This window comes from Glycine soja, chromosome 18 (assembly GCF_004193775.1).
Source record: "Glycine soja cultivar W05 chromosome 18, ASM419377v2, whole genome shotgun sequence".
Taxonomy (NCBI): domain Eukaryota; kingdom Viridiplantae; phylum Streptophyta; class Magnoliopsida; order Fabales; family Fabaceae; genus Glycine; species Glycine soja.
Window position 1 is genome coordinate 40,479,679 of NC_041019.1, and position 15,259 is coordinate 40,494,937.

Here is a 15,259-nt window from a genome sequence, read left to right on the forward strand (position 1 = left end):
ATGTTTAGTGTGTGTATGTGTGCTAGATTTCAATCAAATCCCAAACAATCACATCTTAGTGTTGTTAAACGAATCATAAGATATTTAGTAGGCACTATGAATATAGGTTTATGGTATCCTAGAAATTCCACAAGCACCTTAATTGGATATTCTGATTCAGACTTTGTCGATTCTAAAACAGATAGAAAGAGCACAAGTGGAACTTGTCAGTTCATTGGATCTGCTCTAGTTTCTTGGCATAGTAAGAAACAAAATAGTGTTGCTTTATCCATTGCAGAAGCGGAATATATTTATGCTGGCAACTATTATGCACAAATCTTATGAATGAAGCAACAACTTTCTGACTATGGAATCCTTCTTGACCATATACCTATTAAGTGTGATAATACAGGCCCAATTAATCTTTCCACAAATCCAGTTCAACATTCTAGAACTAAACATATAGAAATTAGGCACCATTTTCTAAGAGATCATGTTCTAAAGAGAGATTGTGTGTTAGAGTTTGTTGATACAAAGAATCAACTTGCTGATATCTTCACAAAACCTCTCCCCAAAGAGACAATCTTCTCTATTAGAAGAGAATTAGGCCTCTTAGATGTTAGTGATTTGGATAAATAAGGATTGATTACACAAGAACAGACAGCCTGTAATCGATTACAACAGCCTATAATCGATTACTAGAAGGCTTACTACTCCTGTAATCGATTACCAAATCTTGTAATCGATTACATCTCGTCCTTCTCTATAAATACCTATGAAAACTAGTCACGATGCACAACCATCATCTCTTCTCTGTGCCCCCTTCATCCCTAATCTTCAAACCCTCATATCTTCCTCAATTCTTCACCAAAACATGTCCCGCAAAGCCTAATCTTCCTCATTTTCACTCCTTTTTCGATTCCACCGATTGAAATTCCCTAAAACTTCATCAAATGGCAGAATCATCGAAGAAGCGAAAGGGATCATCCTCCACCACCGCTGCTGCTGGCCATCGCCGCCACGGACCATCTGAAGCACCCACATCACCTATTCATCCTTCCTTATCATCTCCAAGATCATCCACTCTATTTTCTTCTGATGATCAATGTCTACGGTACCTTTCTCAATTTTCTTCTAGGATCATTCTTGACCCTAAGTACCTAGACATAGATTTCTTCAATGATGAGACATTTGACTGTTATCAAGTGTTTCAAAACTCTGGATTGATTGATTTCATGTCTTTAAAATTGCCTTACTATCCTGAACTTGTTAAAGTCTTCTACAACAATTTAAAAATTCAGGATGGTATTATTTCTTCTGAGGTGCATGGTATTTCTATGATCATTGATCAATCTTTGTTCTTTTCATTGACAAAATTACCTAGTCAAGGTGCACCTTTTGAGGGCACCATAGTTGATGACTGGAAATTTGATTATTCTAGTCATGATGCTTGTTGTATGGTTTGTAATGACCAGGCTGAAATGACCGATAGATTGCTGGTCGGATCATTGACATTTGATAATCGCATCAGGCACTATATTATTGTTAGAATTTTGCTTCCCCGGTCTTCAAATTTGGCTCAAGCCTCTGAGGAGGACTTGATCTTGATGTGGGCTTTCCTTACCGATCGTCAGATCGACTGGGCTCACTTGGTTCGGTACCGAATGCATAAGGCATTACAGGCCAATGCACCTCTCCCTTACCCTCAACTGGTCACTCTCTTTCTCCGTCATTTTCAAATTCCTCTTGATGATGAACCTTTTGTTCAAGTCAAGCGTTCCTTTGCTATAGGTGCTGGTGCAGTCACTTCTTTTGGTTACCGTAAGGATCGTAATGGTCAATGGTTGAATAAAGATGCACTTCCTCCACAAGATGAGCGCACTCCTTCCCTCCTCCTCAGCGAGATGATTCAGCCCTTATGACTGAAGTTCTTTCAGAGTTACGGGGTCTTCGCACTTATGTTGGTGACTGTTTTGATTCTTTGGATAATCGCTTTGCAGGAATGGATATCCGTCTCACACAACTTTAAGAAGATGTGGGATATATTCATCAGAGCTTCGATCTTCCACCACCACCACCACCTTCTTAGTGTTTAGTTTATAATTCTCTTTTTCTTATAAGCCGTGTATTTGGCTATGATCTTTAGGCTATTATTTTCTGCACTTTAGTTATCTTTTGGTATTTTAACTTTAGTCTTTTATGCTTAGGATTAAATATGTTTTGACTTATGAATGTTTGGATTATTTATTTACCTTATGAATGTATGGATTATTTAGTTAACTTATGACTGTTTGGATTATTTTTTATCTTAGTGTTTTCATGTTATATTGAATTATATGAATGCTATTGTATTGTTATTAACACACACTTTGGCTTTTTGATGTTGCCAAAGGGGGAGAGAAATGGGGTGGTATAGAAGCTTAGAAATCAAGTGATCATCAATTCCAAAACATGGGGGGAGCATGAAATGAGTGAACGCAATATATCATGCATATACATTACTTGTATCTTGATTTCAGGAATTAAATTGTCATCATCAAAAAGGGGGAGATTGTAGAAGCAAAGACTTTGACTTTGTCTTTGATGTTTTGATGTTTTGATGATGATCGTGGTGATTTGATGAAAATGCGCTTCTCAAGTTTAAATTCAAGACAATGATTCAAGAATACACGATACAACATCAAGAAGATCTCTAGTATTTTAGGAAGGGAATTCCTAATTGAAATAGCAAAAGGTTTGGCCAAGAAATTTAAGTTAAAAAGTCTTTTTCAAGAGATTTACTCTCTGGTAATTGATTACTAGAGGATGTAATCGATTACCAGTGGCCAAAATGGTTTACAACAGCTATTAAAATTTGAATTCAAATTTTAGACTGTGTAATCGATTACACAATATTGGTAATCGATTACCAGCAGTTAATAAACGTTTTAATTCAAACTTCAAAGCCTGTAATCAATTTTAAAGCCTCTTAAGAATTCCTTGGCCAATACACCTGCAATTCAATAAGGAATTAATTGAGTGCTCAGATTGTACAATCTATCTCTTTCAAGAGAGATTTATTCTTCTCTTCTTTCTAAATTCTCAAAAGGGATTGAGAGACCGAGAGTCTCTTGTTGTAAAGAAATCTGAACACAAAGGAAGGATTGTCCTTGTGTGTTTAGAACTTGTAAAGGGATTTTACAAGATAGTGAAACTCTCAAGCGGGTTGCTTGGGGACTGGACATAGGCACAAGGGTGTGGCCGAACCAGTATAAATCTGAGTTTGCACTTTCTTTTCCCTTAAACTATTTTATTTCTTATTGCTTTGCATTTATATTCAAATTGTTTTATTTGAATCATTATTTAAGAGTTCATTTTTAAGGGAACTTGTAACTTGCATTGAAATTAAAATAGAATTTTAATTGGGGAAATAGTTTGCAATATCTTAATTCAACCCCCCTTCTTAAGATATCTGAGGTCATTTGTCTAACAGGTTTTGGCCCAATTTTCAACCTTTGGAATAGGTTTTGGTCAAGAGACAAACAAATGGGATGTCTCATGAGTTAGCAAGGTGGCTCCATTTTATGCTACTCTCTCAACATTTTATCATGTAATTCCTTGTGTACAATAGTTGATTTAAAATGAAATGAGATAAGCTTTATTCAGTAAAAAAAAGTGGGTATTTAAAAAAATGAAACAATAATTAATCTTCTGATTATCTATAATTTTTGTAATTGGGTCTCTCGAATTAATTATCACAAATTATTATTTTTCTAACGATTTTAAGCTACCATAAATTGAATATGGGAATTTAATTAAAAAAATAAAATTTTCTATAAGGTTCAAGAACCTACCAATATCAATGTATTAAACTTTTTTTAAATGGTAGCAACAATATCTTTGCTTTGTAGTGAGAGGTTTAAGTAATTTAAATAAGGTACTAGGTTTAAATTTTGTTGTTGCTTTTATAAAAAATAAATAGTGATAACAAGGTTTGAATACAAAATCTCATTCATATTACATAACTTTATTATTAGACTAATCCTAGTGGATTCTAAATATTTTTTCATGTCAAATAATAATATAAATATTATTTTTCCCTTATAATTTTTTTAAATAGTCTCTGATATTATTTTTCATTTTTATCCCTGATGTAGAAGCAAGCTTCATGATGATGAATCAAGTATGAGTCAAGTAGTTTTGATGATGACAAAAAGCCCAAAAGAATCCAAAAGAATGATTTCAATATTGAGTCAACAAGTTCAAGATCAAGATTAATTTCAAGATTCAAGACATCAAGAAGAATCAAGATTCAAGAGAAGATGAATTCAAGATTCAAGAGAAGAAATCAAGAAGCAACAAGTCAAGACTTCACAAGGGAAGTATTGAAAAGGATTTTTCAAAAACCAAACATAGCACAGTTTTGTTTTACAAAAAAGTTTTCTCAAATTTTTCTAAGTTACCAGAGTATTTACTCTGATGCAATCCTACCCCGCAAGGGCATTGGGTAGAAGACTCCAAGTAGATTGGGCTAGAGATCCAAGGGAAGGCCCTAGGGTTCTCATGAGCCTTAGGGTAGATTTCGAGCCCATGGGCTAAGTATGAGCCCGCTTATCTTTGTAAATATTAGAATAGGTTTTTCCTTCGTCTGGACCTTGTATTTTGGCCATTCTAGTAGTATAGGGTTTTAGCCTTGTATTTCGGGGCATTTTGAGTAGTCTTTGTAGTAAGGACTTTTTTTTGTATTTTCATGTTTTTTGTCATGGGGGTGAGCTTAGCTATTATAGGGGGTGTGTAGCTAAGCTCTAGCTTCTCATCTCAAGGAGGTGAGCTTAGCTATTAGAGAGGTATGTGTAGCTAAGCTCTAGCTTCTTTAGGAATCTTCTTAAGGAAGCTTCTCAAGGAGGTGAGCTTAGTTATGAGAGGGGTGTGCGTAGCTAAGCTCTAGCTTCTCAAGGAAGTTTTCTCAAAGCAGCTTCTTAAGGAAGTTTTCTCAAGAAAGATTCTCAAGGAAGCTACCTAGTCTATAAATAGAAGCATGTGTAACACTTGTTGTAACTTTGATGAATGAGAGTCTTGTGAGACACAACTCAAAGTTCAACTTCTCTCCCTTTTTCTTCCTTCAATTTCATGCCCCCCCTCTCTCTTTCTCTCCCTCTTTCTTTTCCTCCATTGAAGCCTCCTCTCCAAGCTTCTTATCCAAGGCTCATCTTGGTGGTGAAGCTCCTTCTTCCATGGCTTATTCCCTAGTGGATGGCGCCTCCTCTCACCTCTTCTCCTTTGTCTTCCGCTGCATCTCCATGGTGGAAAACCACCATTAAAGGACCTCATTGAAGCTCAAAGATCCAGCCTCCATAGAAGCTCCACAAGCAAGCTTCCATCAAGTGGTAATCAGAGCACAAGAGCTTCAAGTAGGTGCTCATTAAACCTCCCTTAATTTTTTGCTTTACCTTCTCTTCCATTGTTGTTTCTTCATTTTTTCTCCATGTATCTCCTCACATGTCTTGTGATAAATGTTTTTAACATGATTCTTTAGAGTTTCCACCGATTAAACTTGCTATAGAAGCTAGATTTGATTTTCTATGGTTCAAATTTCTTGTTCTTGTTCTTGAACCATGAATTGTGTTGAGTTTAGGTTCCTTTGAGTTTTGTCTTGTTATTTTTTGTGGCTGAAACCTAAACCATAAAATTCTTACAAAAATATTAAAGTAGAAGAAAACCTCAAAAATCTAGAGTGACTTGTTCACCTATTGTAGTTTTGTCATAGAAGTCATGTCTAGTCATGAAACTTGTCACATAAGATTTCTTATGTTGTGCTGAATTTTTTTTTCTTGTTTCTTTGTCTAACTCATTTGTTCATGAGTGCATGAAATTAATTTAGCCTATTATTTGATTTGAGTCAAATCTTTCATGTTAATTAGTCCTTAACATGTTCATGCAAAATTCTTAGAGAGTCTTTGATTGTGAACCTTTTCTTGAACTTTTAGGTTTCCTTCTGATTGTGTCTATTGTGAATTTGAGTTTTGGTGTTTGAATTGCTGGCTGAAATTCTGATCCTAAGTGAATATTGAACTCCTAAAACTGTGGTAAACAATCCTAGTGAGTTCAACATACATAGGAAGGTTGAAAGTAAGCCGAAGGCAATCAATATACCATGCTTAAAAAAAATCGCTGGTGCTGGCAGCTTGGACATACAAACTTGTAAAAATTACTGAGAATTGGTTACTTCGAATTTTGAGCTGAAATGTTTACTGAATTTTCTAGACATCTGGAAAAAAGTTATAAAAAAAGAACCAAGTGATTTGGATAAAAGTAAAAAATACTAAAAATCACAAAAGTTGGCAGAAAAATCAGTATCCAGGAAAAAAAAGTGAAAGGGAAGTGTGCTTGTTGTTTTGGCTCAAAATTTATTCTATAATTGGTGCCTATGTTATACCAATCTTAGTTCCAAAATTTCAATTGAAAATTACTGTGAAAACAAGTGCCAAAGCTAGAGGTTTGTTGAGTCTTTTTTTTATAGTTTTTTTACTCTACTCTAGAGCCATTCTAAGTTTCTCTTTGAGTCCTAGCTTGCTTCTATGTCCTTTTCATTGATTTAATTGTTGAGTAATCCTTGAAAAATTGTCTTGTTAAAATTCCATTGGTTTAGCTTTCATTTCATTTTTTTTTGTCTTTGGTTATTTCTTGTCTCTTTGTTTCCTTGTTTGTGGGTTGCCATATAGGGGATTGGTGCCATCCCTTGAAGAATTTGATCAAGAAGAAAGGGGCCAACCACCTTAAGAGCTATTGGACTAAGAAGCACTCCAAATTGAGTGAATCACCAAAGAGAGAACAACCACCAAAATTGAGGACCGTTTTGTAATTTTGTAATTTGCAATTTACTTACCTTCATTGCTTTGAAGTTTTGTAACAAAAAGGCCTTTCATTGGAAGTGTGTTGGGAGCCTCCAATAGGTTACCAAACTTCCATTTGTGTGTAATAATTTTAGGAAATTTTTCCTTAGGATAGTGAGTGTTTTGTTGGGAACCATGAATGTGGTCATCCAAACACTCGTAGGATTCACCTAGTTTACTTTTCTTGTTTACTTTCATAGCTTATTTCCTTTACGTTCCATTGTCAAACGACGTAGATAGCTTGCATTTTACCAATTAGTTTTTTCCCTTATCTTTCACACCTCTTTTAGTGTTTATTTTGGCTAGTTTCAACCATAGTTTCTTTTACCTTTTGTTTTCAAACCTCCAACAAGAAAGAACCACAACTTAGGAACCAACATGAGTCATCATTCATCTAGTGTTAATGGCGAGGGTACTAGTCATAAAGACCCTTTATCTAGAATCTTAGATGAGTTGAGTTCCCTCAAGTTATGGAAAAAAAAAAGAGAGAAAAGAAAAAGGAAAAAAAAAAGAGTGGAAGAAATAAGTCAAGATGAAAGAAAGAAAATAAGAGAGGAAGAAAGAAGAAAAATAATGAAAGAAATGAAAAAAGAAAAACATGCCTCCTATAGTAGTCATAACTCTTGCAGGAGCCTAAGTGAAGAACTTCGTGACTATTACGAAGGAAGGCATAGGTCACATCTTAGACCTCACTCCCATAGAAGAGAAAAGGAAAGAAAGCCTCAAGAGGCTAACTTTAACCTCCCATACTTTCATGGGAAGGACAATGTAGAGGCTAACTTAGTGATCGAGGCCGTACCCGAATCAAATAAACATGAAAATGCAGTAACTAGGAAGTGATCCTAGGTCGTTTCCCAACGAGCAGTGACAAGCCAAATGTTCATAATATACTTGCAGTAACAGTAACGATGGGGGGGGGGGGTTGGTTGTTTGGTAATTAAAGAGCAGAACAAATAAAATGGAATACGAAACTACTAATATTAAAAATGGGTTGTTTCCTCTGATTCAGAAGCCACTCTCTTATCCTGGGTTATGGAGAATTCGTCCCTAACAGTTAACCACTTAATCCAACCCTATTTCAATTTACTAAGCGAAAATAAACTTAGGGTTTTCAATACGTGATTAGGCACCACATACACCAGTTAGCCCTTCGTCCATTAAGCATGAACGCAAGTTAGGCTCAGAGGCAATTAATCGAACACGAAGCGTGCACTGATTAATATTCACGAAATTGGGATAACTAGTGAAGGGAAAACTACCAGGAAACCACATTACAAACGAAACCTCAAAGAGAGTTGGGCTTCGTCCTCAAAAGGAAACAACACCAGAAAATCTAGCCTTCCATGGATTCAAACAGAAAACGCAAATGAAGCATGAAGCAGAAACGTAAATGAACAAGAACGTAAATGAATAGAAACGTAAATGAAAGTAGAAGAAGAAGCAAGAATGAACTCGTAATTAGAAGCAGAAAACGGAAATTTGCATTAAGAACGAAAACTGTAACAAGGGAACAGAAAAACGTGAAAACCTAAAATCAAAGCTTTGAATAATGAAAATAGCATAGCAGAATAGAATGCCCTGCACGAATCCCAAGGCAGCTATTTAAAAAGAGTCACTCAAAGTCACTGGGCCCTATTACAATACTCTGGCCCAAAACGAAATAAACACTGAACAACATAAAATAAAATTGCGAAATTTCCTAATTAGAAATTAACTAAGGTAAGCGCTGCTTTATTTGCCCTCTTCAAGTCCACAACCAAAATTCGGATTAAGCCCAATGTTTCATTAATTCCTGAAATTAGATTAAAAACATCAAATTAGCTAAATGAGCCCAAATAATAAAACTGCCTAATTAATTGACAATTAAGACCAATCAATAATTAAAATGGTGCAAAAAGGGTTTAGAAAATAGAAGAAAATGATGGCACATCAAAACCCCCCATACTTAGCCTTTTGCACTCCTGGGCAAAATGAAACAAAGAAAAAAATCCAAGGATATCAAAGGGAGACAAACAAAAACATTCACATATTTCTCAATGAACATCAAGGAATGAAAGGAAAGGGTAACATCTAACATAAGGAGATCCAAAAAGTCAAGACATTCATGAAAATCATCCAAGCAACCCAATTATGGCAAAATAGTTAATCAGCTCAAGAATGAAAAGTGATAAAGCCTCACAAGATATACACTCTATCTCTCAAGTGTCTAGGCTACTATTTACCCTCAAAGCACCCATGAAAGCAAACACCACATAAACTTGGCAAGATTCTAAAATTGACAATCAACCCATAAACACAAGCACATGAGGATCAAAAGGTCTTTTAAGGTTGTAATGGGGCCAAGGACAAGGTATGGAGAAATATGGAATAAGTGGCTAAATCCCAAAGGAATAGAGGAGCAAAGGGGAATAAGTGCATATTAAGAAAAAAATAAGAAAATAAAAAAATGTAAAGATAAAAATTAAACATGAAGAGTAGAACCAAGAGTTTCATCATTCTTGTGCCATTTAAGATCTTATTCACTCAACTTTATTGCTTTTCTTTTTCTTTTTTCGATTTTTTTTTTCGAATTTTTTTTTTTTACTCTTTAGCCTTTGAGAAACAACATTTCATTCAGCATGTCCAACATTTAACCAATATACAATGTACATCAAGTATGGCCCAAAATACATCATGAAGCATAGCCAACAAAACAAGTTGTCCAATGAAACAAAAACCCCCCACACTTATTCCCAAAACAATTCCAAAGCTCCAAAATTCCTTAAGGATATGGTAATATCATGGTTTTTCACTTAAGGCTTGTAGTGAGCTTCAAAACAAGGAAAGGGAAACAAGGCTCAAAAGGGCTATCAAAGGAATTAATTCAAGGTAAGTCCATTTGGCTAGAAGCTTATAAGAACAAAATTGCCTTAATCATTTCCAAATATGCATGTGAATTAGGACGCATCAACAAGAATCAAGCCAAGGCTATTGTGCAAGCAATCAATGGGGCAAAACACACCAAATGATTATAATGATGGATGGCTCAAATTCTCACAAAGGTAAAATCATCACTTTCAAATTGAGCTTTCAAAACTATCATGACATGTAGAGAAGAATCAAGGATTTCAAGTCACAAAATGTCAAGAACTTTTATTTTCAAAACAATTACCCATTTCTTGAACATATCCTATAATTCAAAGAAAAACATGCAAAGTCGTACGTGCACACGAAATTTACCCAAAATATTAAACTGAAAATCCGACGAAACTAACAACATGAACAAATTAACACAACTAACAAATTAACAAAACCAACAAAACTAGCAAAACCAAAGAACACTCTCCCCCCCCCAATACTTAAACAACACATTGTCCTCAATGTAGCACAATTAACAGATTAAAAACAATTAAATCATCAAAGAGAATCGGACAAGTGTAATAAAAGCAAAGAAGGAGATAGGAAAAGAAAAACTCCCTAAGTCATGGTGGAGGAAGAGTAGGGTGGAGTAAGGAAGTCTCTTCCACCACTACGTCCACTAAAGAAGGGTTCGTGAGGAATGGCTTAAGTCGATGTCCGTTGACCTTGAAGCTCTTGTTTGTGGAGTCGCTTTTGATCTCAACTGTACCATAAGGAAAAACATTAGTAACAACAAAAGGACCAATCCACTTAGACCTCAACTTACCACTCATGAGTCCAAGCCTAGAATTATACAATAACACTTTTTGCCCAACCACAAAGTCTTTTTTAACTATCATGCTATCATGGAACTTCTTGGTCTTTTCTTTGTAGAACTTGGCATTCTCATAGGCTTCTAGGCGGATTTCATCTAACTCACTCAGTTGCAACTTCCTTTCCTCGCCAGCTTGATCCATAGAGAAGTTGCAAGTCTTCACTGCCCAGTATGCTTTGTGCTCAATTTCCACTGGAAGATGACATGCCTTTCCAAAGACAACCCGATAAGGAGACATTCCTATGGGTGCTTTGTAGGCAGTCCGATGTGCCCAGAGACCATCATCAAGCCTGGTACTCCAATCTTTCCTGCTTGGCTGCACAATCTTCTCTAGAATTCTCTTGATTTCCCTGTTAGAAATTTCTGCCTGTCCATTAGTCTAGGGGTGGTATGGTGTGGACACCCTGTGTACCACCCCGTACTTTTTAAGCAGGGCATGCATTGTCCTGTTGCAAAAATGGGTTCCTTGATCACTAACAATTGCTTTAGGTACTCCAAACCTGCAAAACAGATTAGACCTGACAAAGTCTGCGACAACTTTAGCATCATTAGTTCTAGTGGGCTTGGCTTCCACCCATTTTGAAACATAATCAACTGCAAGGAGAATATAAACATAACCAAAAGAGACAGGAAAAGGACCCATGAAATCTATACCCCAGACATCAAACACCTCACAGAATAGCATAGGTTGCTGAGGCATTTGTTGTCGCCATGTAAGTGTATTTCCTGCTCTCTGACACTGCTCACAAATGTTGCAGATCTTCCACGCATCTTTAAAGATGGTGGGCCAATAAAAACCACAATCAAGCACTTTGCGAGCTGTCCTTTGAACACCCAGATGACCTCCCGGTGTGGAAGAATGACAGAACTGCAAGACTGAGTTAGTCTCATGATCTGCAATGCACCGTCTAATGACCTGATCACTGCACAATTTCCACAAGTAGGGGTCATCCCAAATAAAATGCTTAGCATCACTTTTAATCTTATCTTTTTGGGCCTTAGATGCTAAGGGAGGAAAAACAGAGGCAACTAAATAATTGACAATGTTAGCAAACCAGGGAGTAGAAAGAGAGTCAGAAATACTATACAATATATACAAATGATCATCTGGGAAATCATCCCGAATAGGTGAATCTGCATCAGAGACACGTTCGATCCGACTCAAATGATCAGCAACTAGATTCTGTGCTCCGCTCCTATCACGGATCTCCAAGTCAAACTCTTGGAGCCAGAGCATCCATCGGATCAACCTAGGCTTAGAATCAGCCTTCTTCAACAAGTACTTTAGAGCTGCATGGTCAGTATAAACAATAATGCGAGTACCAAGCAAATAAGATCGAAATTTTTCAAGAGCAAAAACTATGGCTAAAAGCTCTTTCTCAGTAGTAGTATAATTTGCTTGGGCAGCATCTAAAGTCCTAGAAGCATAATATATCACCCTGGGCAATTTATCAATTTTCTGAGAAAGGACAGCCCCCAATGCATAATTTGATGCATCACACATAAGCTCAAAAGGGGCTGTCCAATCGGGTGCCTGGATGATGGGGGTGGTAGTCAACGCTCTTTTGAGGCAATCAAAAGCCTCTTTACATCTGTCATTAAAGTCAAACTCCACCTCCTTTTGCAACAAGTTGGACAGTGGAAGGGCTACTTTGCTAAAATCCCTTATAAAGCGCCTGTAGAATCCTGCATGACCAAGAAAAGATCGCACCTCTCGCACACAAGAGGGGTAAGGCAATTGTGAAATAACAGAAATTTTTGTAGGATCTACTTCAATACCCTTATTGGAAATAATGTGGCCTAAAACTATACCTTGCTCAACCATAAAATGACATTTTTCAAAATTTAGAACAAGGTTAGTTTCAATGCATCTATTCAAAACTTTTTCCAAACTATTCAAACAACCATCAAAAGAGGATCCATATACAGTGAAATCATCCATAAACACCTCTATGCAATTTTCTAAAAAATCACTGAAAATACTAATCATGCACCGCTGGAAGGTACCAGGGGCATTGCACAGGCCGAAAGGCATCCTCCTATAAGCAAAAGTGCCGAAGGGGCAGGTGAATGTGGTCTTTTCCTGATCCTCAGGAGCAATAGTAATTTGCATATAACCAGAAAAACCATCAAGGAAACAGTAATGGGATTTACCTGCCAGGCGTTCAAGCATCTGGTCAATGAATGGCAGGGGAAAATGGTCCTTTTTGGTAACCTGGTTCAGCCTCCTATAGTCAATGCAGACTCTCCAACTGTTCTGCACCCGAGTAGGAATCAGCTCCTCCTTCTCATTTCTGATCACTGTGAGGCCAGTCTTTTCGGGACTACCTGGACAGGACTCACCCATTGGCTGTCGGAGATAGGATAAATGATTCCAGCTTGCAGAAGCTTGGTTATCTCCTTCTTCACTACATCAAGAATCACCGGGTTGAGTCTTCTCTGTGGCTGTCTTACTGGTTTAGCTCCATCCTCTAAATTTATTCGATGCATACATGTGGATGGGCTAATACCAGGAATGTCCGCTAGGGTCCAGCCTATAGCCTTCTTATGCTTCTTGAGAACTGACAACAACTTCTCCTCTTGCTCATCAGCAAGGGAGGCAGATATAATCACTGGAAAACTCTTGCTATCATCCAAGTAAGCGTATTTTAAATTTGATGGCAGAGGCTTCAATTCTGGTGTGGTCGGCTGGACAGTGGTAGAAGGAGATGGTTTCTCAGCCTTTACCTCATAAAGAAAGTCAGAGGTATGTGTACTTCCTGAAACATGGTTAGTCCTATCTGACTCTATAAAATCAATCTCAAGAGGTAAAATACCACCACCAGGCATGCAATCAATATCACTCTCAGATTCACTCTCAGCATCAAATTCAGACATATGATCAAGTACACTTTCAGACTCAATGCATGAAGAGTGAGAGGCATGCAGATCAGAATAAAGATCAGTCATGTATTCATCAACAACATGGTCAATTATTTCAGCATGAAATACAGAAAGATCTTCAGATGGGTATTTCATAGCATCCAGAATATTAAAATGAACAGTTATATCACCAAACTCCATGGACAGTGTGCCTGCATAAACATCTATCTTAGTTCTAGCAGTTTTCATAAAGGGTCTGCCTAGAATGATGGGAACTGATCCTTGAGAAAATCCATCTTCCATATTCAAGATATAAAAATCAACAGGGAAAATCAGTTCACCAACTCTAACTAAGACATCTTCTATGAAACCAACAGGATAGGCAACACTTCTATTAGCTAAATGAATTACCACATCAGTTGACTGCAAGGGACCTAGAGATAGAGAATTAAAAATCGACAGAGGCATAACACTAACAGAGGCTCCTAAATCTAGCATGGCATTGTCAAACTTACTATTCCCTATAATACAAGGTATGCTGAATGTACCTGGATCTTTGCATTTTTCATGAATTTGAGGAACAGATTTACCAATCAATGCGGAGACATTTCTGCCCATGCTAATTCGTTCACTTCCTTTAAGCTTCCGCTTATTAGTGCACAGCTCCTTCAAGAATTTGGCATATCTTGGAATTTGCTTTATTGCATCCAACAGAGGTATGTTTACCTCTACTTTTCTAAACGTTTCCAAGATCTCTTTCTCTGCCTCTTCCATTTTTTTGTTGGAAATTGCTCTTGGAGGGAATGGAAGAGGGGGAATGTGCTGCTTCTGCAAATCAGAATTACCTGTGGAAGAAGATTCACCTGCACAGAAATTGTTAGGTAGATTTTTGTCATCACCTTTTTCTGGAATAGAGTGAAGTTTGGCAGGTTCATTTGCAGATGAGGAAGGTGCTACGGGTTGAGGTCCTTGACACTGCTTTCCCGACCTCAATGAAATGGCACTGACATTTTTGGGATTTTGGACAGCTTGAGAAGGCAGCTTGTCAGAATTCTGGGACTGTTGTTGATTCAATTGGGTAGCTAATTGTCCCATCTGATTGGTTAAGCTCTGAATGGAGGCTCTGGTCTCTTGCTGAAACTGCATGTTCTGCATAGTCATTTGCCTCACAAGTTCTTCGAGGGAAGGTTGTGGAGGGGCCTCAACTGTTGGTTGTTTCTGGTGTTGTTGCTGTTGTTGGATTGGTGGAGGAATGTATGGTCTGCTTGGGCCAGCAGCATTTTGGAAGGAAGGAGCAGGCTGTTGTTGTTGTTGCTGAGGGCTGGACCATCTGAGGTTAGGGTGATTCCTCCATCCAGGGTTGTATCTGTTGCTGAAAAGGTCATAATTGTTCTGCTGTGGTTGATTTTGCTGCTGAGGTTGAGGAGGTCTATTGTAAATATTTGCAGCATAAGCTTCAGGTTGCTCAATTGCTCCAGGTTGCTGCGTGGAAGGGCAAAGGTCTGTATGGTGGTCAGCAGAGGAGCACAAACCACAAACCCTTGCGACAGGTACAGATTTCTGATTCAAGACCAGCTGGGTTACCAAGTTGACCAACGCATCCAGTTTGCCTTCAAGCTTCTTAGTTTCAGATGATGCAGATGGGTTTGTAGCTACCTCATGCACTCCTCTAATGACTATGGCATCATTTCTGGCGCTAAACTGCTGGGAGTTGGAGGCCATCTTCTCAATTAAATTTATGGCTTCAGCAGGAGTCATGTCTCCAAGGGCTCCACCACTGGCAGCATCTATCATACTTCTCTCCATATTACTGAGTCCTTCATAAAAATATTGG